The 24,029-nt window shown below is 41.8% G+C and overlaps 1 protein-coding gene and 1 pseudogene across 2 annotated transcripts in view; one reads left to right on the top strand and one right to left on the bottom strand.

Annotated features, from left to right (window-relative positions):
• The window catches only part of LOC308193089 (uncharacterized protein), a 75,427-nt gene that overhangs the window by 28,111 nt on the left and 23,287 nt on the right, over positions 1-24,029 (bottom strand). The gene's annotated exons all lie outside the window — the stretch shown is intronic.
• LOC308192782 (hormonally up-regulated neu tumor-associated kinase homolog A-like) lies at positions 723-24,021 on the top strand (annotated as a pseudogene). The gene is made up of 9 exons: positions 723-965; positions 1,912-2,204; positions 6,630-6,679; positions 8,114-8,252; positions 12,108-12,235; positions 14,441-14,574; positions 15,857-16,244; positions 21,663-21,882; positions 22,748-24,021. The product of its transcript is annotated as a hormonally up-regulated neu tumor-associated kinase homolog A-like (transcript).

The raw sequence follows: 24,029 nt of genomic DNA, 5'->3' as shown, positions 1-24,029 counted from the left end.
AACAGCTGTAGAAGAAAAAGAAGAAAAAAAGAAAAAAAAGACAAAAAAAAATTTTTTCTTGTTTTTATCAGTCATTTCTGCAAGGAGAAAAATGCACACACACACTCTGCTACGTTACAGATCAGGAATCAAGTCCCAGGAAATGCAAGATATCTCTGTGAGACCTGTGCTCACAGGACTCTGGGACTTAGATGTGATACAAGTGCACATACATTTATGTGCTCTGTACAGCAAATGCATGATTGCTTGCACAGCATCAGGTACAGAACTCAGCTTTGCACTCACACTCGCTACCACAGTGTTTTGAGAATGAACTTGGGGAATTGCACACCAGCAATATGCATGCAAGGAATGCTATGGTTGGTGCAACTTGCACTGGGCATGCGTTTAGAGAGCTATTGCAGGTGGAAGAGAGCACTGTGTTGCAGGCTAATGCTAGGATTACGTGGTGTCTGACTTAGCAGCTCTGGGGCATTCACTGGCACCACATATTGGGTTCAGTTAATCATCTGCCTCTTGGTTCTGCTTGAGCAGAGCCGTGTGCCCAGGGTAGAGACCAGTGACAAAAATGGAGTCTCAGAGGGAAAGGACTAGCTGCTTTGTGCTCAGTGGGATGGCACTTGCACCACAAGACATGCAGACTTAATGCCTGGATCTGCTGCGAATGAGAAGCTACATCTGGAAGGTAGCAACAGAAATCTGGCTCTCCAGGGATGCCCACAGCAACGAAAGCAGGCTTGGAAGACAAAATGACAGACACTGGTAACTTGGATGGGATAGCACCAGAATGGGAGAAAAACATCAAGGATATAAAAATACCTGCTTGTTTTAACAAGATGTCCCAAGAGACTGGGAAGAATTTTCCTCGCACCAAATAAATTGGGACTTACCTAGTAGGCAAAACGATCAACAAGGGCTCCTTTGCCAAGGTGATGGAGGGGCTGCACATCCCCATGGGGCAGAAGGTAGGCTCTTGGTGAGAGGGTACCACACACCAGGCATCACGAGTAACCTCACAGTAGCTTATGTCAGAGAATTGCAGACCATTTAATCTGCAAACCACAATCTACTCAGCGAATTATTATCCTCTGAACCTTATCCTCATAAATTAACCTCATAAATAGAGTTTATTGCTCATGTATAATCAGTCACATGTGCAAACATGTACTGAGTGCAACTGTTTTCACAATTATGAGACAATATAGGCAACAAAGATATCCTCCCACTGAAAGAGAAAAGGATATGGCACAAGGACAATTTCAAATCTGCTTCCTAGTAATCCTTGCTGAGTAATTAGGGCCATGTATCTGACCTTTAAAGCTATGGACAACACTTACTGAAAAGCCAGCCACTCCTACAGCAATCACTTACATGACAGGACACAGATAACACCTGCTGCCTGTAGCTCAGTTGGGCTAACATAATGTACCACAAACTGTAACTGTGGAAAGGTGGATTACCATCATACCTAAACTGGCCTTTTGATTTTTATTTTCCTCATGGCTTCAGTAGCTTCATTGTTTTACCGCCTTTTCAAACTGCAGGGGCCTTATCCCAGCCCACTATATCGTGAATGGCTCTTACACCAAGTCAGACGGCAACATGCAAGAAAAAAAAAAAAAGTGTGGAACAGTTGAGGTGCAGTTAGTATGTAGGTTTTTTGCATTTGAGAGAATTACATACATATATACTATTTATGCAATCAAGGGAGTAGATAAGACAGAGCTCAACCTTTCTGGTTTGGCTTTCAAGAGAAATAAAAGAGTTTTCTTCCACTATGAATGTGTCCTGCGGTGACAGCAATTATCAACACCACGCCAACATCAGCTTGTCCCACATGCCAGCTTACCACCCATCCTTTTGAAAGGGTTGCAAAGCTTGCTGTTTATTTACACATATCCCATAATTTAGGTAGCTATAAAAGTCATTGACAAGAGAAAAGCCAAGAAGGTTTCCTACATTTTAAAAAACATGAAGCAGGAGCCCCGGATACACCAGATAATAAAGCACCCCAATGTTGTCCAGCTGTATGAGACCCTGGGGACTGACAGCTCCTACTACATGGTGATGGAGCTGTGCCACGGCGGGGACCTCCTGGACAGAATTTGGGACAAAAAGAGGCTGGTGGAAAGGGAAGTAAGGAGGTACGCCAGACAGATTCTGTCTGCAGTCGGGCACCTGCATTGCCATGGGATTGTTCACAGGTAAGACATTGGTCCCTTCCAAAGAACAGCAAGGAAAGCAAGCATGCAAGAGAGCAAGCATGCAAAAACATACATGAATCTATGATCCTACGAGAATATAGAGTGCTCTTCTTCACAGAGAGAATTTCTTCAATTTTACCTCAAAAAAAATAGGGTTTCCAAAGAAGACCGCATTCTCTCAGCCCATCTTAATAGAGCATTTTGTTCTGCAGTGGTGGAGAAGATAAGAAGTGGTGGTAGAAGATAAGCTGTTATGCAGTCCTTGGGGAGTAAAGTAACAAAGTCCAGGGATAAGAGCTGATGAGCACGACAAATTAATACTTTGTTATGATTATCTCAGAATTAGCTGATGACAAATTTGTATCAAATTCAAATATTCCAGTGTGGCTATGCATATAAATAGTGATTTCACTTGGTTAGCCACAACATATTGAAACATCCACACATCACCCAGGACAGACCAGCAATCAAGCGAGCTGTGATTGAAGAATCACAGTTCACCAGCTGCAAAAAGAAGAAATCATCCTGTGGGTCACATCAGGTGACCTGCCAGGCTGGCTTTTGCATTATGGGGACAGATCACGACTTCAGCTGCTGCTGGAGGACCCTGAGCAGTCCGTGCAAGGAGAGCTGATCTTCTTCCCCCCACTGCGAATCCCAGAGCGTATGCCAAAAGCAGCTGAATAAGGACTTCCATTTTAAGCAAAATAGGCAAGCAGCATTTTTTTCCCACCATTTTTCTTTTTTATATAATAATTCAAAGTCAACTAGATCCTTCATTTTAGATGATAAATGCACTCATCAAGAAAACCCCCAGGACCTAACAAGTAATCCAGTTGACTGCATTGTTACAGCAACCATGAAACAAATAAGCTGTGAATGTGATGGCTCAGCATTTGCAAGTGGATTAATAAGGATTAATAAGGATTTTTTAATTAATAATGAATGGACAAGAAAGAAATAGTCATTATCTGACCTAGATAATTTAAACATACAAAAAAAAAAAAAAAAAAAAAAACACCAGAAAAGAAACCCCAGGGGCTTCACCCATTTAGTCCAGGATGACATCTCTGCCTTGCTGGTTCCCTAGATAATCTATTTTACAGCATTTCTTCAGTGCCCATGAACATAACATCTAAGTTCTTCCCATGACAACACTCCTCATGAATTTCACAAGCCTCTTCCTTTCTCTTTGCTTAGAAACAACTCTTCCCAGTGAGCAGGGGGAGTAGCCTGACTTCTTGCCCTGCTTCTCTCTTGAACTGTTGTTATTGTTTTGCTGGGCAAGATTTGCGAGAGAAGAAATATGCTGCACACCCTGAGAGCAGTCAGGTGCTAGGTGGTGCAAAGTGCTCCTCGGGATACTTCTTTTACTATCAAACCCCCTAAGCAAAGGAAATCCCTGTCTCTCAAGCACTTTGTCATAGGGTTTATGAAGTTGCATGGTCCCGCAGGTGCCCAGCTGCCTTGCTAGCTGGTGGGGATGGGTTCCTCAGCTCATGACCCACTGCTAGCTTTGGGGGTCAGAGTGCTGGCCTTTATCCCATGCCAGAAGCAGACTGGGAGGGAGCCAAGCAACAGGACCATGGGCATGAAGCATCAACAGGAATTTGTCCCACTGCAGGGATGGCCTGCCATCCTCAGCGCATCCTGTGGATCTGGAAGGGCTTCACCACTCAGCTCTAATTGCCGTGATTTGTAGCGACTCGCCACGAAGGTTACACTGATGAGGATAATTGTGGGTGTATCCTCTTCTGAAAAGAAGGCATCAATGTTTCCAGAAAGATGAGCACAGGAATAGGAAAGTTACCTCACAAAGTCAGTCTGATTTTCTCATCTAAACGCTCAGTAGAGCTCAGCTCCTTGCATTACTTTCACCAAAGGAAGGGAGGGATCCCCAGCTGTCTGTTGGGAGTGGCTGCTGCTCCAGCACCCTGGGGGTGTCAGGGCTCTGCTGGGAGGTGCTGGTAAAACCAGGCATCATGCTCACACCTTCATGAGATGGTGAATTGTCTGCCAGTGCTAGGAGCCTCTTTATTTTGTTAGAAAGGAGATGCTTGTGACTGCAAGATCTCATTCCTAAGTGAGCTTAGGAATTGGCTAGTTTAATACACTTTTGCTCATATGGACATTTCTGCTTTATAACCCTGGGATATACCTTTTAAAAATAGTATCTTCCGTTGTCTTAATAAGATACTTTATGAAAAGCTAGCCAGTTTCTTAACTATTTTTAGTCCAAATTAATATTGCTCATCAGAAACCTTGTGCCATGTTTTGACAGCTAATTTTTTCCCTGAGCTTTACTTTTCCTATTCAGCACTAAAATCAGCACTGATCCAACAAACGCTTATGGCTTAAATTAAAGCTAAGCCTACTTTTCAAAGCAAAGGTAACACCTTTCTCATTCACGTAAGAGCACAGTAGATTTATATGCCAGAGTTGCCAAAATGAGCAACGAGACGGAGCACGGTCCCACTTGCCCATTCACCCTGCACACAGCATTTTGCTGTCCCAGATACAAAAGGGCTCAGGCACAAGACCAGGCTGAGCAGCTTCACGAGCTCGCACTCACCAGCTGAGCTCTGCTAACTATCTCTGTGCCTGCTCTAGAGATGCCCAAGCCGTGAGGTAATGTATCTTAGTCTAAAAGCCTCAAATAAAGGCATATAAGGTAAATCACATTACCTTGCAACTGGATTGGGCTAGCGCATGCACACAGTCAGCTACCAACTCCTACAGCTGGTGCTTGCTAAGTGTCAGCAACTTGCCTCTGTGTACAATTCCTAATTTTTCCTGGATATTTTTCCTGGAAAATTTCCCCTCTCCCATATAAAACCCGCTTATATCCTTTTGAATCACAACTGGACCAAAGATCTGGAAAGACATCACAGGCTGAACTCTAAGCACTCTCTCTGAAGTCCCCATGGGAATGAGAAAAGTTGCATGATGTTGCTTAAAGTTGCACCATTTCTGGGAAGGTTCTCCTTTGGAAAAAAAAAAAAAAGAGCAAGATGTATTTTTGATGCAAGATAACTTCAGACACCTTGTAAATGTTAATAGCTCTCTATCAGGTTTATCAGGCAAGAAAGTGTATGTTTTTATTCACTGAACACTCGGCTCTGTCTATAGACCAGCAGATATGGGGATCCAAAGTAACATTATTTAGTTGTAGAGTAGTGAAAGTCATCAGATGGCACATGGGGCATTCGATTTGATAGAAATGTCAGATTTGCAGTGTCCTGAAGCCCAGCTGGTTTTAAACCACCAAGTTTATTGCACAGGGTTCAGTCACAGGGGTAGGCTATGCATAAAGTTATCTTCAATCTACCTTGGAGCTTTTGGGTGCTGGCTGATTTGCCAGCCCAGAACACAATCTATTCAAATGAAAAGCTATTAAAAAAACATCATTCAAGCCATCCCCATCCTGCTCTCAGCCTGGGGCAGCTGCATGGTGCTGGCCCTCCCAAGTCTCACTCTGTGCTCCTATCCTTCCTCCCATACTTCCTCCTGGTTTCTCCTCATCTGCGTTCCCAGGTCTTTGCTTCCACATACCCAGAGCCACTTCTCAAATTTGCTCTCTCCCCTCTGTGCCCCCGCAGAGCCGAGGGAAACCTCCCCGTTGCCCCTGGCTGTGCCAACCCCAGTGGCACAGGGGGGCCACGATGGGAGCCAGCAAAGCATCGCAGGCTGCCGGACCGGCTCCCAGCACCCAGGCTACACTGGCGGAGGATTCCCCTGCACTGTGAAACATTTCAGCTGCCACTTTGGGCACTCCCCACAGCGGAGCAATGTTCTGGCTTTTGGTTTTAATTTGTGAGGTTATAAATGTTCCCACAATAAGCAAGTAAGCCACTGAGCCAGCGAGGAGCATTTTTCCTGCAGCTCTGAGTTATGTCCTCCTTCAGCAGGGTGGCTGGTCCTGGCTACATGGACTTCACTGCAGGGATGGCTCCACCTTCAGGGCATCTGCCCCTGCCCCAGCTCAGGCTCACCTCCATGGGCAAGGCAAGTCTCGCTTCCCAGCTCCCCCCTTGTCTTTCAAATCCCACAGACACAATTTACTCCACAGGAAAGCAGAAATACTCAACAGCGCTCAGAGCCTCAAGCGAAGACAAAAACACTCCAGGTCCAAGCACGTTGCAACTTCCTTTTTCACTCAAACAAAGAAATAAATACTATTTCTTTTCCAAAATAATACACCAGCAGAATGGATGATTTCTAAAAGGAACAATCTATTTTAAAATACTCATAAAATACTCCATTAAATACGGAAAGTTTCCATTCTCCCAACTGAAAACTTCAGGATCTTGTTACAATTGTGCAGAACTATTGTTATTATTTCAATTAAGCTCTGCTAAAAAATATCTGCAAATGGTTAGCTGGGACATCAGACATCTTAAAGTTTGCTTTCTGTCTTCATTTCAGGGACCTTAAAATTGAAAATTTTCTTCTTGATGAGAACAACAACATCAAAAGTGTTGGAAGGTGCACATTACCTGTCTTTTCAACTTTATATTTTTGGTGACTTTCAGTGACAATGCAGTTACTATTTAAACAGCATGCTGGTATGATTGAACCTATGATTATTCAACGAATCTAGTTTAGCTTTTAATAATAATTTTAATAAGAATTACGAAGTATAACTTCACAGCTTGTTTATTTGAGTTTTAATTAAAACATATTTTTAGGAGAGCAAGGCAAACAATTTTGTCTAGCATTTTCCCTGGTGTATTGCTGAGAAGCAAGAAACAATTACAGCTTTTATGTGTAGAAAGCTGTTCCTAGCAGAAGTGATTTGTAGACAAAGAAATAAATCTTTTGGGGTGAAATGCAGGTATGGGTGCATTAGCTTCTGTCAAGTCATTACTCCAACTAGAAACCTCATCATTTGGTCACTAAAAGAAACTTTGCTAGGGTTCTGAAGCAAACATTTATAAAAATGAGGGAATTTGCACCAGGCAGTTAACACAGCTCAGAGAAACATTAATTTTATTCTATAGAAACCACACGGAAAAATCCCCACAAGGGAAGCTCACTTTTAGAGACGCCACATGTTTAACCCAGTGTTTCCCAAACTTTTAAAAGCTTAACACCTCTGAGAAAAAAGGAACCAGCTCTTCACCCCAGGCTGACAGCCAGCTAGCCCTGTACAATCACACCTTTCTCCTCCCTCCCCTTGCACACATGCACACATACAGAGAAAAAGGCTTACGCCAGCACATTTTACCCCACGTTTACAACAGGCTCAAAGCACAGACACTGAGATGTATGCTGTAACTCTTTCAGCCATGCACACGCAGCTGTGGGGCTGAGCTCTTGTACTAGCATGTAGTCAACTGAGGCAAGCCAGAAGAGTTAGAACCAAACCCAACCAAAGCAGGAGTACAGCCCCACGGCTGGGTAACTCGTCTGTTTCTCCTCTACTCCTCCATGGCACATTTATTTGAACCCAGACGGGCACCCCCAGCTGAGATGTGGCCAAATGCTAATGCTGGCTGGGCAGCTTTGGTCAGTAAATACAGCCAAGAGGAGATGACGCCTGAGGGGACGGTTACTCTGTTAGCCTCCTTCTTGTAAATGATCATAGGAGCTCTCCTTCTCCTCCTCCTCCTCCTCTAGGCAAGTCATAGGGATTTGTTTGGGCCACCAGCAGTGACCACCAGGCCCCACGCCTCTTGATGAAAACCCCTGGCTGTCTCCTGAGGTGGTCACACAGCAGGAGAGTCTCCACTCGGCCCAGTCCCTCAACCGCGCTGCTTCAGGCATGCCATCGACCACCATGTTAGGCCTACTAGGGAAGTAGCATGGACTCACCACATGTATTGGTTCTTTATCTTTCTCCTGTCTTTGGACAATTGGTAGAGTATCTTGGGAACAGACCTCTTCACCTTTGTTTTTGTGACCATCAGATTTTGGACTGAACAATACGGTGAAGTTTGAGGGTCTCTTCCAGGAGCTGCTACATACCCAGTGTGGGAGCCCAGCTTACGCTGCCCCAGAACTCCTTCCTCACAGGAAATATGACCCAAAGGTGGACATCTGGTCCATGTAAGTAGATCTAAAAGAACACTTATCTAAACACTCTCAGCACTGAATGGTTTAGACAAAACTCTGCTATAAATGGGTTGGTGGCACTCTGCTATGGGGCATCAATGCAGAGAAAGCAGAGAAACATCAGAGAAGGATTGCCAGGAAAAATAATGTAAGAGCGTGACAAATGTATTTTGAAATGTGTGTCCATTGCAAAACACTAGAAAAAAAAAAAAGAATGAGCAACACATGTTGTTCTAGAGTAACCCTGTGTCAAGGGAAGCTGGCAGAAGGTAGGCTCTGGGAGCCTGCTCTGAAACAACAGAAAGAATTTGCACGTACCAACCCCTCAGAAGAATCCCTCACCCTCCTGCCATTCTGGCACACCAGGCCCATTTCTAGCAGATATGATTCAGGGCAAAGAAGGTACATATGAGTAATATAGACTAAGCCAAATCTTCATGGAAAGCATTAAGATTAAAAAATCCTGCAGCTGATCAAATGCACCTTCATCCAGATTCCTCCCACCCCACAACTCCCACCCCACTCCCACAACTGCAACCTTGATTCCTTCAGTATCTTAACTAACAAGTGGTAGGGTAAAATTCAGGGTGCTACTGAAGCCAGTGATAAAAGCCAGTGGATTTCAGACAGCTCACAAGGCATGTAAGAGTAATTGTGCTTTTTGGCTTAGAAGTGCCTCCTCCCATCCCCCCCCACAATTGCACTGATACAGCGGATCTTAATGTTCTGCTGCTGTTCAACACAAAACGCTGCACTTGATCCAAACCCAAACCACCTTTTTTTGGACACCTGCTGGGAGGAAAAAGAGAGCTGGATGTACAGAACTCCTCTGAAGCGGGATGTCCACACCATTGCCCAGCTACAAGTATATAAATTTCCTTCAGGTGTTCTCAGCAGTCCTTACTAAACCATGTATCCAGAGACAGCAAAGGGTTTTAGCTTGATCTACAGTGGTGCTGGTAGCTACATATAGGCATCTAACTCGGATGTCTAAAGTAGAAGCTTTCCATCCCTATATGCTCAAAAGAGAGAGAGGAATTACATCACCCAGAGAGTGATTCAAACTATCTGCATTAAGAGACTACGTCTCTCAATCAACTTTATAAGAGTATGCATACATAACAAAATAATGTACATTATTCTTTTCAAGACCTACTTCTGACAGATAAAATATATATTTGGGTTTTGACCTAGCTATGATTCTTACACCTCAGCTTACTCTAAATTTACAGGATATGAACAGTACACAATGTTAAGGATGAAGGACAAATTCTACTGAACTACTTCAGTATGTCTGGATTTCAGAAGTGCTACTCTGAATTTACCTAGACATAACCCAGACAAATTAGGTCTAGAGGATGCTGTCAGCACTTAAATAGGATTATACTTATTTCACATTTCAGTTGGCTGAATGAAGGCAAAGCAGTAACCTTAGAACCACCTATCGAGCTCACACTCTGTTGATATACATCGCATAATAGGTCAAGGGCTACATAAAATTTGTACAAGGCCCTTGGTATTAACACAGACACATTCTGAGACTTAGGTATAAAACCTATTCACAATTTAACCTGAATTGTTCACATTCTCATCACGGAAAAAGGAATTCTGATGAACTAAAATATTAATTAGATAATTTACTTTATATTTCTTGTGACTTGTCACAAAATAAGTAAAGGATTTCAGATCGACTGGACTCTGCCATCAAAAGATTCCAGTGTAGTGGAGAAATACTAGCATTATGCAGCAAGGCTGACAAGGAGTGGTAACATGGGGAAGAAGGCAGCTATATTCTGGCAGAAGCACGTTCAGAAAACCAACCAAATTCAACTGCAATACAGCTGAGGCTCCTATGAGACAACAGTAAACAGCAACACCTGTTTTGCCTATTGATGACTGTCGTGCGTAAGATTTTAAAGATTCTTAGGAGGACTGCAGAGTGCTTAGCTGTTGTGCACCAGCTGAGTTAAGAAAGCAGCTGCTGTATTCAAACAAATACACAGAGATCAGTGGGATAGAGGAGAAGCAGCCTGTTACAGCTAATACTTTCGAGTTTAACATACCATCAGATGCCAGCTACTTCATGCATTACTCTTAACTAGCTACTTTTTGCGTGTAAGATTTTGAAAGAGACTTTAGGACAGCAGCTTCATCCATTCCCCAAATTCCTCTGCCATGGAGATTTCCCCATCCAGTAGGCTGATGAAATGAACTACTGCCAGTGTAATGCACCAATTGTGTATAACATCACCGGCAAGTTAAACTGCATGATAGTGTTTGATGCATTGAAAAGAGAAATGTATTTAATCTTGTAATGACATTACAGATCCATTTGTACTGCATGCTGCTCCCACTCACCAGGGCCTCTCACTTTAACTTCAGCTACATTTATCCTACACAATATTATGCATTATAGAACTCTAATCCTTGCTATTCAATCAATTAGCATATAGGTGTTGTTTCACTGCAATAAGTTTCCTTTGTATCTCAGTACTTCTTTACTCAGAGGATTCATCAAAAAAGTTTTGGAAAAAAAAATGCATTGAAAGACTAGATTTATAGGAAGGTTTGGTAAAGTGAGAAGAGAATGATGTCACCTAGTTCTGGCAATCCAATAACCAGGCATCCGGGTTATACCAGGCAGTCTTGCTATTGTCAGTGCAAGAAGCTCATCTCCTAAGATGCTTAACTGTAGCATAAAATAGCTGTATAACATAGCTGTGATGACTCTCTTGGGGAGGCCCATCTCTTTCCATTGATAATGATTGATGCCTAGGTTTTAGCTGCTTAAAGTGAGGCAAGGTAAGTCCTAGTCTAGTCCTGGTAATAAAAAGCATAGATCCATTTATCCATAGATTGCTGGTTCAAATGCAATCCAGCTCAACAATTAGAAAAAAGTGCCACCTTTATCACATAGTTTATTTTAACAGTGACATCATCTCTTCACATTTTTCAGCTCTTTGAAGATATTTTAAAAAGGCTGTGGTTGCAAGCGCTCCACATGCAGATCTTGGTTTCACAAATAACACCGTCATCATCTGCACTAGCATCTGAACCAGATCAATCACACTGGAATTGCCTGATTTCCTAAAATGAGCATCTCAGCTGAGTTCAGCAGAGATGTGACAAGGGACTGTGAGGAGCAGTGCTGCTGCAGTGGTGCGGCTCAGCTGGGAGAAGGAAGCACCATGGAGTGTCCAGGGAAAGCACCCAAGCTACAGCCTCGAAACATCCCAGCTGGCTTTCCCAATGCTGGTACTTATCCTGAATGGCAAACCTTCATAAAGCTTGCTCATCACTGCTAGCAAACTTACTATTTCGATAGAGTTAAAGCTTTAGGTCTCCAGCCAACAGCAAGCTGTTACCAAACGAATGCCTTCTAGGCGTAAGTCACACCTAATTTAGCAATCTGAGCAAAGCACAGAGAACTGAATTACTATTTGGAACAGGATCTACCAGATCAGTCGCAGCTCTGTGTTGTCATTCAGCCTCCAAACTGAAATACTTTATTCTGATGGGCTGGGTACCCTACACTAGCACTCCAATGAGTTTATTTTAAAAATAAACAGCAGGTTTCCACTTTCAACACTGCAGGCTTTCCAGTCACTCACTGTACAGCCTTTTTTATGCACACTTCCCAGAGCATTCTTTTCTCAATAAAATGGCATTTACACAAAAGAAAAAGCATAACATCTACTCAATGTAAACTGCTGTTTAGGGATAATTTGTAACCTCATTCTTGATACTGAAGGCAAATCTCTAAAACCTGACTCAGAGATTTGTTGGATGTTTTTCAAGATATTTATTAGCATTATACAGAGCGCTGATATTTGTCTTTTTCTTTGACAGAGGTGTTAGCATGTTTGCTATGCTAACTGGCACATTACCTTTCACAGTGGAGCCTTTTAATATCAAGCAACTACATCAAAAGATGGTAATTGGAGAAATCCGCCCTATTCCATCAGATATCTCCCCCGGTAATGCACTCCAATTTTTATAAAGAATACTAATGTATATAAGGTCTAATCCATGAAATAAAATGAATTTAATAACAAAAACTTTCTCACTGGTGGTTAATAGGTACCTTTTCAAGTTTGTTTGTTTCAATTTAGAAATAAATTCTGTGTTTTAGGCAAGATCTCTTTGTCTCACAGGCCAATAAGAAGATGACACTTGTCTCTTTTCAGAAGACCACTGTGCTTGGTCCTTATATACAGGTGGAGTAAAATGTACATTACTTTTACACAAGCAGAGCAGTTTTGCAGTAAATAAGAACACCCTTAGTTTCAGTGCGCCATATGCAGGTTATAGCCAGGCCTTCTTTCTTGTCTTTCCCAAATTTCATTTATAAAAACCTTAGATCGTTTCTCCTGAAGAACTTATCTTTTGCCTACAAACAACCCAAAACACCTAGGTAATTAAAGAAAGAGGAGGGTGTTTTTCTTTTCGTGAAGAGATTATTCATATTTTTCATTGGAAAAAAAAAAAAAGACAAAACTGAAATGCATTTTTCACTGAATTTTACTGACAGTCTTTAATGAGGTACAGCCTATGGAGTCTTCTAGGACAACTGGCAGAGGCAGTTCTCAGAAGCTCCAGCCTGCATTAGAGCCCATGGCTCTAAAACCCAGAAACAATGTTGGTGTACATGCATTCAAAAATTTACTTTTACAAAGCTCAAATTTCCAAATTTACTTTTACAAAGCTCAAATTTCCAATACACCTCTGAGTTTAGTCCCTATTTCCTCCTCTACACCTCAACTAGCATCGTCTCTGCCAACTGTCACAGGCAGGATTTGGCATCTTCTCACAGCCCTTTCAAATTCTGCAGCTTCACTGATGAAGCCAGGAGGCAGAGAGAATGAGCCCTGTTTCTCCCAGCTGCTGACCAGCCGAAGTTCAGATCTCCCCATCGTTCTGAGCAGCTTTGCTCTGGCGTTAAGCAAGGATCAGTGGAGGCATTGAGATGAGCTGCAGTGGCTGCCTGCAGCTAATCACTAGGAAGCAGCAGACAGTTCCAGACCAAGCTAGCTGGATCTAGTCCTCAGTCACAATATTAAGATATTAAGATAAAGTGATGATATAATTTGTTTTTCTCCCCGAGTAAATGGTATGAGGATATCTACCATAGCTGTCCAGACCATTTGTACGTTAATTTCTCATTTATCTTTCTTTGGAGATTGGCTACCAGATAGCAGCTCCATTTTTCTACAAGCTCTCCATAGATGCAATTATAATATTTCTGATTTTTCTTATTTATGCTATTGTTATAGCTTCTACTAATAAATGCATTATCTCTGCTTTTCTACAAAGCCCACACAGTTAGTGGAAGATTGTGGATAACTCCATTGTTCCCTTGCCCACTGGGAACTTAGTGAGAGAGCAGTAGTACACAAGCTTTGCATATTTTTGATCTAAGTCCTTCCGAAGGAGATTGCAAGTGAAAGGAGAATTACTCCCCCAGTTTAATGCTCACTTGCCATTTTGCTCATTTCAAAGCATCCCCAAGGAATATGGAAGAATTCAGTTTTCCCAAGAAGTAAAAAAAAAAAAAAAAAAAAAAAGGACTTTATGCAGTACTGGAACTGAGAGGCCGACATATGGGAATGTTTGAGCTTGCTGTCCCAGCTCCAGGAAGCCCAAGTGCACTATGTCATCTGGCACCGGGGTGCATCTCCCTCCCTTGGTACAGTTTTGTCAATGTGATTAGCTTCTTTGTGCAAGTGAGGTAGATCCGGGGCAGTCAGCTGGCACAGGGCATGTGCCCCCTCCCGCAGCCTTGACCAAACACTGAGTGGGCACAATGCTGTGATTGTGATTGATGCCAGAGGCTGCATTCACCGGGGTAAATGAAGCAAATTTGGAAGCAAGTTTGAGCTCTATGTCCATAGCAGCATCCATTGGTCCATAGCGTGCTTCCTGGCATGGTCTGGCTCATGCTACCCAAGCTGCCCAGGTGTCCCTGAGGGCACAGGGGCACCACAGGGGCCCACAGCAGTCGCAGAGGAGAAGTGGAGCTGTTTTATTTAGGAGGTAGTCCTTGAGAGGGGATTTTAGCTTACGTTCTTACCATGTGGAGAGGCACGGAAAGTGCTACATTTCTGAAGAAGAAGGAAAATTTTGATCTGCCCAAATAATCAGAGATTACTAAAATCATGCCGTTTCATCCAAATACTGAACAGGAGCTGTACACTTCATGCAGTCCTTACTTGAGCCTGACTCTACTAAAAGTCAAAGAAACAATGAAAGACAAATGGTTGAATGAAGGCTTTGCCAGCAAAATAGCGAGTAGTGAAACTGCTACCAATGAGAACAGGTAAAAAAAACTTGAGGGGTTGGAATTTCGTGTTTGGGTATAGCAGGGTTGGGGTTTGGTTTGGTTTGGTTTGGTTTTGGTTGTTTTGAGATATTTGTTACCAGCTCCGGGCTGTTCCAAAATGACCGAATTTTATTTCAGAAGGTACAGTAACTTTTCTAACCGTAGATGAATTTCATACAAAAGGAAACAACCTCATGGAACTGCTTATATCTATGGTATCAATAATTTTGCTCTTGACATGCATCACTGGTGCCACTGATTTCTAGAGTTTGCTTTCAATCCTTTCCTGCAAAGCAAGGTCTCACGTTCCCAACTGAGGGAATGTCATTTTTATTTTACACTGAAGTTCTTCTCATTCTGATGATTTTGATTCTCATCCATCTTTGTAACTGGTGTTAACTAGTCTCCATTTTTTCTTAGCAAGCCTCTGTATTGTTTAAGATTTTTATAAAAGCTTGAAATCTTCACTGTCTGCAATGGTGTCTACAAGAAGCACAGCAGGTTTTCCTACCACAATTCCTGTGATCTACCATCAGGCACAGCCAGGGCTATTGGAAATCTATCTGCAGTGTTGTTCATTTCTCAGAGAATTGCCCACTGTTCCTACCTTTATCCTCCAACTGCTCAGATGTGTCTGTGCCCATTAACACAAAAGTTGGACAAGTCTAAAGAAATGTCTTGGCAGCTGTAGAACACACCATTTCTAAAATGCCTCTAGTGGACTTTACTGCCCACAGAGCCTGTGAGTAAAATATTTATCATTATAACATAACCAGTTTAATTTCACAATCTCATTTCTATAAAACCAAAAATCATCCTGCACTTTTCTTAGGCTTAGGTATTGTCATCTTGTTCTTGTTGTTTTGTCCTTTGAGATTTTCCTGCTTTTGGAGCTCTACCTGTCTTCTTAGTAACCTGCACATGCTATCTCTCACCATTAATCCATTCGAGAATACTGTACTGAGAACCCAAATGCTCACACTTGCTTAAAAATAGAAAATGCTGTTTTCCATTTTTTAAGTTTAATCCTGGTGGGTGTCCTTTTGGAGTAATGAATTATATCAACAATCAGATATTTAATAATGCAGTAACAAAGCCTTAGCCCACCAGTGAGGTTAGTGTAGCCAGAATATTTTTGTGCAACAGCATGTCACAGTTTGCCTGTATAATCTTCCCAGCCTCCTCCAGCTACATCATAAGGAGTGCATTGCCTACTTGCTGTAAATCCTGACATTGTGCCTGGATGCATCACCTTAAGTCCTTTTCCCTAATGTTTCAGACTTTGCCTCAATGAACTGAAGCCTGTTGTTTTAAATTATATGACAGAAATGATGGAATTCAGTCTTTCAGAAGTTATCAACATTTTAATAAATAACACACCCTCTTCTGCCATGGCTTCCTATTGCTTAATGATGATGAAACTGCTCAGGCACCAGAAAGAACAGAAAAGAACTGAGGTAAGATATCACAATCACAACACATACCTTCCTCCCTGGATTCCTCTTATTAGGAGCATCACTACAGACTTGCAGCAAAATGAAAGGGTGGCAGTCTGTGGAATGAAGACAACACTTACCCAAAACAGTAAAGAAATTGCAGGTCTGGGTGCAGTCCGTGGAAACCTGCATTCTGACATTCTCAGAGGTAATTATTTTGAGAGATTTTTTCCAGAGACAAATATATATATATATTTTTAATGAATAATGAATATTAAAAAATGGGCTGCTGGTAGCAATGGGATTGAGAATTATTCTTGCTTTATATAAAAGATTATTTTTCCTTTGGGAAAAGGAGCATTAGCATCTCAATGACCTTGCCATCCCTGCCCTTTCAGACTGGTTTGTGAGGGCCTGATCCAAAGTCTGGGGAGGTGAGTGGGGAACTGTGAGTTGTAACTTTTTTTTTCTTTTTTTTTTCGTTTTTTTTTTTCCTGGTATCTTTTTGGCATTTTTACCGCTTTACCTTCTTACACTCAGACACCACCAGCTCCAACACATTCAGGAACATGGAGTGAGATCAGAGGGAACAAATTTTTTAAAAAATAAATTGAAAAACTTACGGTAATCGCCGGTAAGGCCACAATTAGTTAAAAAGGCTGTAAGCTTTTCTTTTACAACCGTCTCCACTCAGGGGTTCACAGCTCAGTCATAAAAATTTTGCTTCAGGCAGAAACTCGGCAGACAGGAAGCCAAATTCCAGCTTCTAACACACAAGTGCAATGGGAAAAGTTTCAGCTACAAAACAACACACATCAGCGATTAGCCTCCCATTCAAAGCCTTCACCCCGGAGAAGCTGTATTTTGAGAAGGTCCAGTTGACTCCTCCAGAAATTATTCAGATGAGCTTGAGCAGATCCAGATCTCCATCCCAGCACACAGCCCCAAGGTCGCAGCAGCCTGCGCAGTGTTTGCAGGCAGAGCCGTAACTCAAAAATATGAGTTGGGGAGTGTGTGCATGCAGAGGGGGAGGAGGTTCCTCTTCACATATGTGACTTTTTTCATATTACAGTTTTAAATTGGGTACGCTAAATCACAGGTCACTCAAAAAGAGCAGTATTGCGAAGGTTGTTGACAAGCTTTCTTGAATCTCTGGATATCAAGCCGATTTACAGCCCTTGGAGTTGGAGTCTTTGGGGCAAGCGGCAGCATTTGGTAGAGCAAGGGTGAAAAGAGGGGAAATTTTAAAAAGGCAGGACTTGTGTTTTCTCTCTCTCTGTTTACATTTTTCCAGTCAACAGTCAAAATCCCAGCTAGTATTGACCTGAAATTACCTACCCAAGTCACCAGCCCAACATCGTGTTACCATTCAAACCCTAACAGGGATGTGTCTGCCATGTGAACCAGTTACACACTCTGGGTTCCATCTTATGGGGACTTCTGAAATTGGCCTTTAGGCAGACAGAGTCTCTCTTTGATGGCTTAGCAGGGAAATGACTCAGTTTTAGAGGGATGGTTTTGCTGAGACCCTGGAATACAGGCATGACCTAGATGCAGAAATTTGGCAGATTGCACTCTATCGTAAATAATGTCTTCTAATATCTTTTACAGAAGAATCATGAAAATTAGAAGAGACCAACTTTCTGCCATTAAATGTTTGTTTCCTGTTTTTTATTATCACTGAGTTTGTAAATGCTACGTTTAAGCTCAGAAACTCAAAGCCTGTTACTAGTACCATTTAGAGATAATTGTTATCAAAAAGTTTTTGTAAAACTCATAGTTATTTTTTCCCCCAGATATTCACTCCACATTGTTTGTTTCTTACTTTCATCCTTCTAATCCCACTTACATTCTTCTGTATTACGAAAATTAGTATTTCTCCCTTGCTGGTAGTCAAGCTCTGCAAATATTCATAGTCAACAATGATCACCTGTTGTTTGCTTTTCATGCAAGCCTTACACACAATTAACTTGTGTAGTCAATTTGCCCAAAGAGCTTTTTTAAATGATACTACCAGTGCTGCCACCCCCTTGTCGGTTTCTCCAATAATATTCCTATTGCCCATAAAGGCTGGGGTTTGGGGAAAAAAAAAAATGGGAGAAGACTGGGGAAGGCTGGCTAAGAAATTAAGTGGAGCTTTATTGCTCAACACTTATTTTTCCGGTATTCTCTGGACCTATCTTCAGCAAAAGCTACTTCGCACATATGCTTACACAAAGGCAAAACTTAGCCCAAAGCATACATGGAGTATGTAGGGAAAAGAGAGGAATGCATCCCCTGGCTGCGAGGGCAGAGCTCGCACGGGTGGCATGGCATTTGGGGGCAGAGGCAGAGCCCAGAGCAGCCCCCGGGTGCCCCGAGCCAGCCCCCGCTGCGCTGGCACAGCCCTGGCAGGGGGCAGCTGGCAGGGTATCGGCCCCGGGGAGGATTCACTGCTTTGGTCTGAGCGAGGCCAAATGCAACCACCTCTTTGGCAGGCTGCTGTGCTTGCCTCCGACCTCTCAGCCGTGGTTTCAAACAGAGGGAGAAGTGTGAGGTTTGTCAACAGAGGGCAAGGGGGGAGTTTCCCACTTGTTCTTCGTCTTCTTGTTGATACCCTGTTAATGTTACTGGAGCTTAATTACAACAGCATGGGTACTTGATACTTGTACTGTAAATTATGCCAAGGATATTTCAAAATGCATAGATCGATGTTCTCTCTTTTCTGGATAGTGCCAACTATTCGCTATTTATTACTAGCAATGTGTGAGCCGTCATTAAATCACATAACATTGTTCCAGCTTCCCAGATCTTGCAAATGTGTGCATCTGCTTTAACTCTGACCAAGCTCAGCAAGACAGCTTGTGTGCATAAAATTAAAGCATAAACATTATCTTTTGCATCTAAATGCATGCCAATTTAAATCTGAGTGAAACAAGTAATAACTAACAAATTCACAGGTAAAACAAAGTGGTCTGAAAACAAACTGCCAGTCATTTAAAAAATTTCTGTAAAGGATGTTGTGTGTTCTTGTCTGCCGATGAAAAGAGATGTTCACAGAGAGCTAACATTTTCAGAAGAATGCGAGCAAACTAAAAGTTTCCCTCCCCTCAGCAAATTGCAGAGAAAGTTGGCATCCACCTCTTCTGAAAATTCTGCCCCAAAAGAAACAAACATATCAAATATCAACACAAACGAAAAAGTATTTGCATTCATGACAGCGCTCATGAATAACAAGTAATAAAAAGCCCTACCAATACAATCAGAGCAAAACATGTTTGGAATTCAAACACGTATTCACAAACCGCTGCATTCAACTCATTCCAGGCAGCAGGCTAGGCTGTGATTTCTAACACAATACCAGCAAAACGTACAATTTCCTGGGGACAAATTTTCAGCAGCACTTTCAATCTGTAACTGGAAAAAAGCCCATGGAAATTATTTTTCATGTACTACAGGACCTGTGTTTGAAAAAAACAGTACGAGTCATTGTATTTGCAACTCCTCCTTGCATACACAAGTTAGCATTTGTGCATGCAAATAATAGTTTGGGTAGATGCAAACAGATGGGATTCTCATTTTCCTGGGTGCAATTAGAGAAGCCTGCTGAAAGCTTGACCCTGAAAAAGGCATAAGATCCTTTCCATGTTCAAATTTGGGCCATAAGTCATTGGATAAACTTAAAACACAGCCTGTCCTTTTATGCATCGTAATTTCTCCAAGCAATGTATTTACATTTTATGTGTTCTGTTGCAGAAGAGGGAGCCTTAATGATTACAATTTGCCATCCAGAACTTTATAGCTAGTCCTTGCAGAAAATAGCATTTCTGCCAAAAAGCTTCCTGCCCAGGTGCTTAACCAATTAGCTCTTAAGAGGTCTGGCAGTAAAAGCAGTCATGGCAAGTTTTCTGATATACTGTATATAAGGTGACAGCTTGCAAAATGTAAGATGAAAATTTGTTTTCTTAACTAGCAGTGTGTAAAATCCTGGGAGACTATTTGATTGCATAGCCTAAAATGCTTATGACATCTCAAATTCCCTACTGATCTAGTGTGGTTTTAGCAATATGTTGTCAACTTAAACATATTGTGTTTCTTTTTATAAATACTTTTAAAATAATTTCCTTAATTGTGATTGGATGCTACAAATATGTAGGAAGGATGGAGTAACCCCACAAGCTTGAGGTTTGGGGCCCTTCAAATTTTTCCAAACATTTTTGCTAACTCACTATATACATGCAAGCTTTAAAAAGTGCCTTTTCTTCACAAATTACACCCACTTTTTACAATGGCACATTATATTAAAAAGGTATCTTTCACACAGGGAGAACTTTGCTGTACATTTTTCTGATTCTGGAAGCAAGAAGATTGTATTAGGTGCGGATGCCAGTGAAAAGATCAAAACTGACTACTGACAATCCTTGAAGCATCAGCTATATAACAGGGAGGGTCTGACAGATGCTACAGAGAATATACAAAATAAGCTTGGTACTAGAACATCCATGTGGACAATCAGTGCATTTCAGAAATTTCATTTTCGGGAGTTCCAGCCCTAAGGGAAGAGGGTCTTGGCAGAAGCAGCACATGGTGCAGATAGCTCACACGGGACCTTGTGTAGCAAGAGATTTATTGCAGAAAGTTTTGATCCTTGAAACTCAGCCTTGCGGGGTTACCACAGTGGGGAGATGGGACTCTGAAAACTTGGATCGTGGGACAGACAAGTGTCCTGCAGATGAGAATACCCCCAGCTGCATGCGGGGGGAAGTCTGATGGCACTGCAGCAGGAGGAAGTCCTGGAGCCCATGTTCATGCAAGACAGCACAGTCCTGTCACCACATTGCAGCACTGCAGCGTCATTCTTGCTCCAGGATCTTGTAAGTTATATTTATCTGGTCAGCAAGTAATAGGTTATCCTGTAAAGCCACATCTGTACCAGCAGCCACAGAGCAGACAAAAGGGTGTAGCACTTTGAAGGTGTGAAATATAGATGCTGCCAACAGACAGGAGGTCTCCCACCAAATGGGTCTCTCCCAGGTACTTGGGGAGTGTGCCTTTGTCATGGGCCAGCAAATGCATAAACTACATCGTTATATGTGTGAATTCTCTGCATTTAGTGGGGAAAAACTGCAGTACTGTTTTAGCCAGGTTGTCCATGGAGGTCCTCTTGGTGCAGTTCCACTGCAAAACCTTTCTGGAACCAGTCCAGCACCATGCTGACTGCCTCCCCTCATAGCAGACAGCGACAGTCCCACAATAACCTTCCTCCTGGATTGAGGGATAGCTCACAGCATCCTGTAATATTTGTGCTCTGCAGCACAGGCTCTGTGGTACCCAGGTCAACCTTAGACATCTGTTTGCAGACTTGGTGAGCCATAAGCCTCAAAGGAGATGCTATGAACTCTCCAAAGATGGTATTCCAGTCTCCGGCAGATTTCCATGAAGACTTGCTTCCTATGACCTGTATGGTAGGAGGAAGAATATGCCACTCCACAAGCAGCTCAGCTTAAAGAACCTCTGACACGGGGTCTGCTCTGAGAAAAAGATGGTGTGTAGAAATAAGGCTTGTGTGAAAGCAAGATTTCCCATTGCACATGTTATACCGTGATTTCCTTTGAAGTTCAGGGTGCTTTTTGTCCCATACTAATTGAATGGTATTTGAAAATTTTGCAGAGGGAAAATGTCATAGAAAAACACAGTATTAATCCTGATAAACACTTGAATAAGGAGTCAAAAATCCTGATTTCCCAAAAGGCTGAAATGGACACCCTGGAAAATCTCAGAAATTATGACAATAAGGCTTTTCCTTCTATACTAACCCTGTCAGTGCCAGATGCTACTCAAGAAGATGAGATTGCAATTACATTGGAAAACCAAGAAAACTTGCCAGAAGATACTGCTCTGCAATATAGTCTTGTTGTCTTAGTCTGAAGAGGTTCTAGGATATCTGTCAGGGCAAAAAAGGGAACATTGTTCCTTAAAATGCTACAGAAATATTATTTCACTTTGCTTTGGAATGGCAAGTTATTTTGATCAACTGTTTCCCAGCCCCAATTTTGGTGATTAATTTCATGTTGATTAGGTGAAAAAATAGCAGGCAAACACCTGATCCAGTTTATATTGTGCAGGTACTGATCACGAATAATTGCAAGTCATTAAAGTTAGTAGCTAGTATTGCTAAGGTGCTTCCAAGAATAGACATTTATGAGTAAAGAAAGGAAGTGCTTTAAATTCCCAGGCTGAATGTGAACGTGGCATGAGTCATACATTTTCTACCCTCAAGAAGGGGATGCACTCACATCCATGGCACCATTTTCCATAGTCTCTAAAAACGTACACAATGCATGATGCTGTATAATCAAACTCCAGATCTGAATTTAGATCTATTTCTGCTTCAGTTATTGCATGCCCACATCTATTCACTCATGTGACATGGTTAAATTAATGTGATAAATAGCCTCAGAAGCATAAATGAATAATAGCCACTTAAGCCAGCCAGCTTTATGCTGAGACGTTCATTTGAGACCATTCACCTCATCCAAAAAAATGCTGGTTGCCTACCTCCAGATCAACATTTACTTTAAATCCTCAATGCAAAATCACATCTTATGTCAAGACCCATTCTTACTTATGCCTTTTCAAGTGCTCTGTTTACAATCACACTGACTTTTTATTATGGGATGAAGCTGTTTTGATATTAACATGTTATTTTTCTTCATTGCAGCAGAAGCCGGTCTGACATTCTATATTCTACCTAGTTTCCAAGTTTGCAGACAGAGAGTTGGTTCACCTTGGACCTCCTAAGTCATCAAGTGAAAGTACACCATGTAAGCCTACATATCAACTGCTTTTGGAATCCCAGAAGAATCTGAATGATTTCAAGGACGTTACTGAAGCCAGAAAATTATGTCTTCATGAGAAATCACAACCCACAGTAACAAATAACCAACCTCCATCTTCAGATATCCAAGCAATGACATGTACAAGCAAACTGCCTCCTCAATTCATAATGGAAAACAGAATTATTACCAGGAGTCATTTGCCTCAGCAGGACATGAGATTTAAGGACTTTCTGAAGGCCATAGATAACTATATTTCCACGTCAACCCAGTGGCACCTTGATAAAGATATTAACCTCCTAATGACTGACTTTCCCCAGATCTCCCCTTTTCCCAGGCTGCCCTGAGAGAAATCATGGCTAGAAAGATTTCCAGGCTGGGGGGATCACGGCACCATACAAATATCTGACCCCTGGTCAATTGTTCAAAACCACCAACATTCCCCACGTCCCAACAGCAAACACTTACCATAGGAAGTATGAGGCAGTCTCAAGAAAACACAGCTCATTTTTTCAACAAGAAAACTAAGAGAAACTTCATCCAACTCAGACATACACCTAAAGCTACAGATCTACATTTTCCAGTTTTACCTCCACCATATGAAATCAGGCAGGGGAAAAAAAAAGAAAAAAAAAAAAACCAGAGATTTTAAGGTTAAATTTCACATAAGTAAAACACCCACAGAGCATCGGGACAAAATAGGAGGAAGGGACAGGTAAGAAACAAGGAGGGACAGAAAAAAAAAATGAGAAAAGAAAGGCAGGAGACATTAATCAAATCTCAAAATGAGACATCTCCAAATACAGGGAAGAATAATAAGATTTCAGCTGCATATCCTCTGATATCTATCACACATTGGGTTACCAATTTTGCAGAGCACACCAAAGATGCAGAAGAATTGACACCACTGTAACAGAACAGCATCAAGTGTATATAGGTGAAAAAGTGGACACTGCAGGCAGAAGATATGTTTTTAACTACTTTGAATTAACACCTGTATTATCCCAACCTTGTGTCACTTGTACTTACACATGGCATTCAGGAAATAAATCTGGTTAGGTGATTTTCATTAAGCTGTGAATATAATGTGAGAGGTAAACAAACAGTACCAAACATGGAAGAATAGATTTTTTTAATTACCTTAATAAATAAAATACTCATGACACTGATCTTTACTAATTTATTATTTTAACTGTGTGTA

This window comes from Anser brachyrhynchus, assembly GCF_964034855.1.
Source record: "Anser brachyrhynchus genome assembly, chromosome: 3".
Lineage (NCBI taxonomy): Eukaryota > Metazoa > Chordata > Aves > Anseriformes > Anatidae > Anser > Anser brachyrhynchus.
The sequence above is the reverse complement of the archived record's forward strand: the minus strand, read 5'-3'. Positions and strand labels throughout refer to the sequence as shown.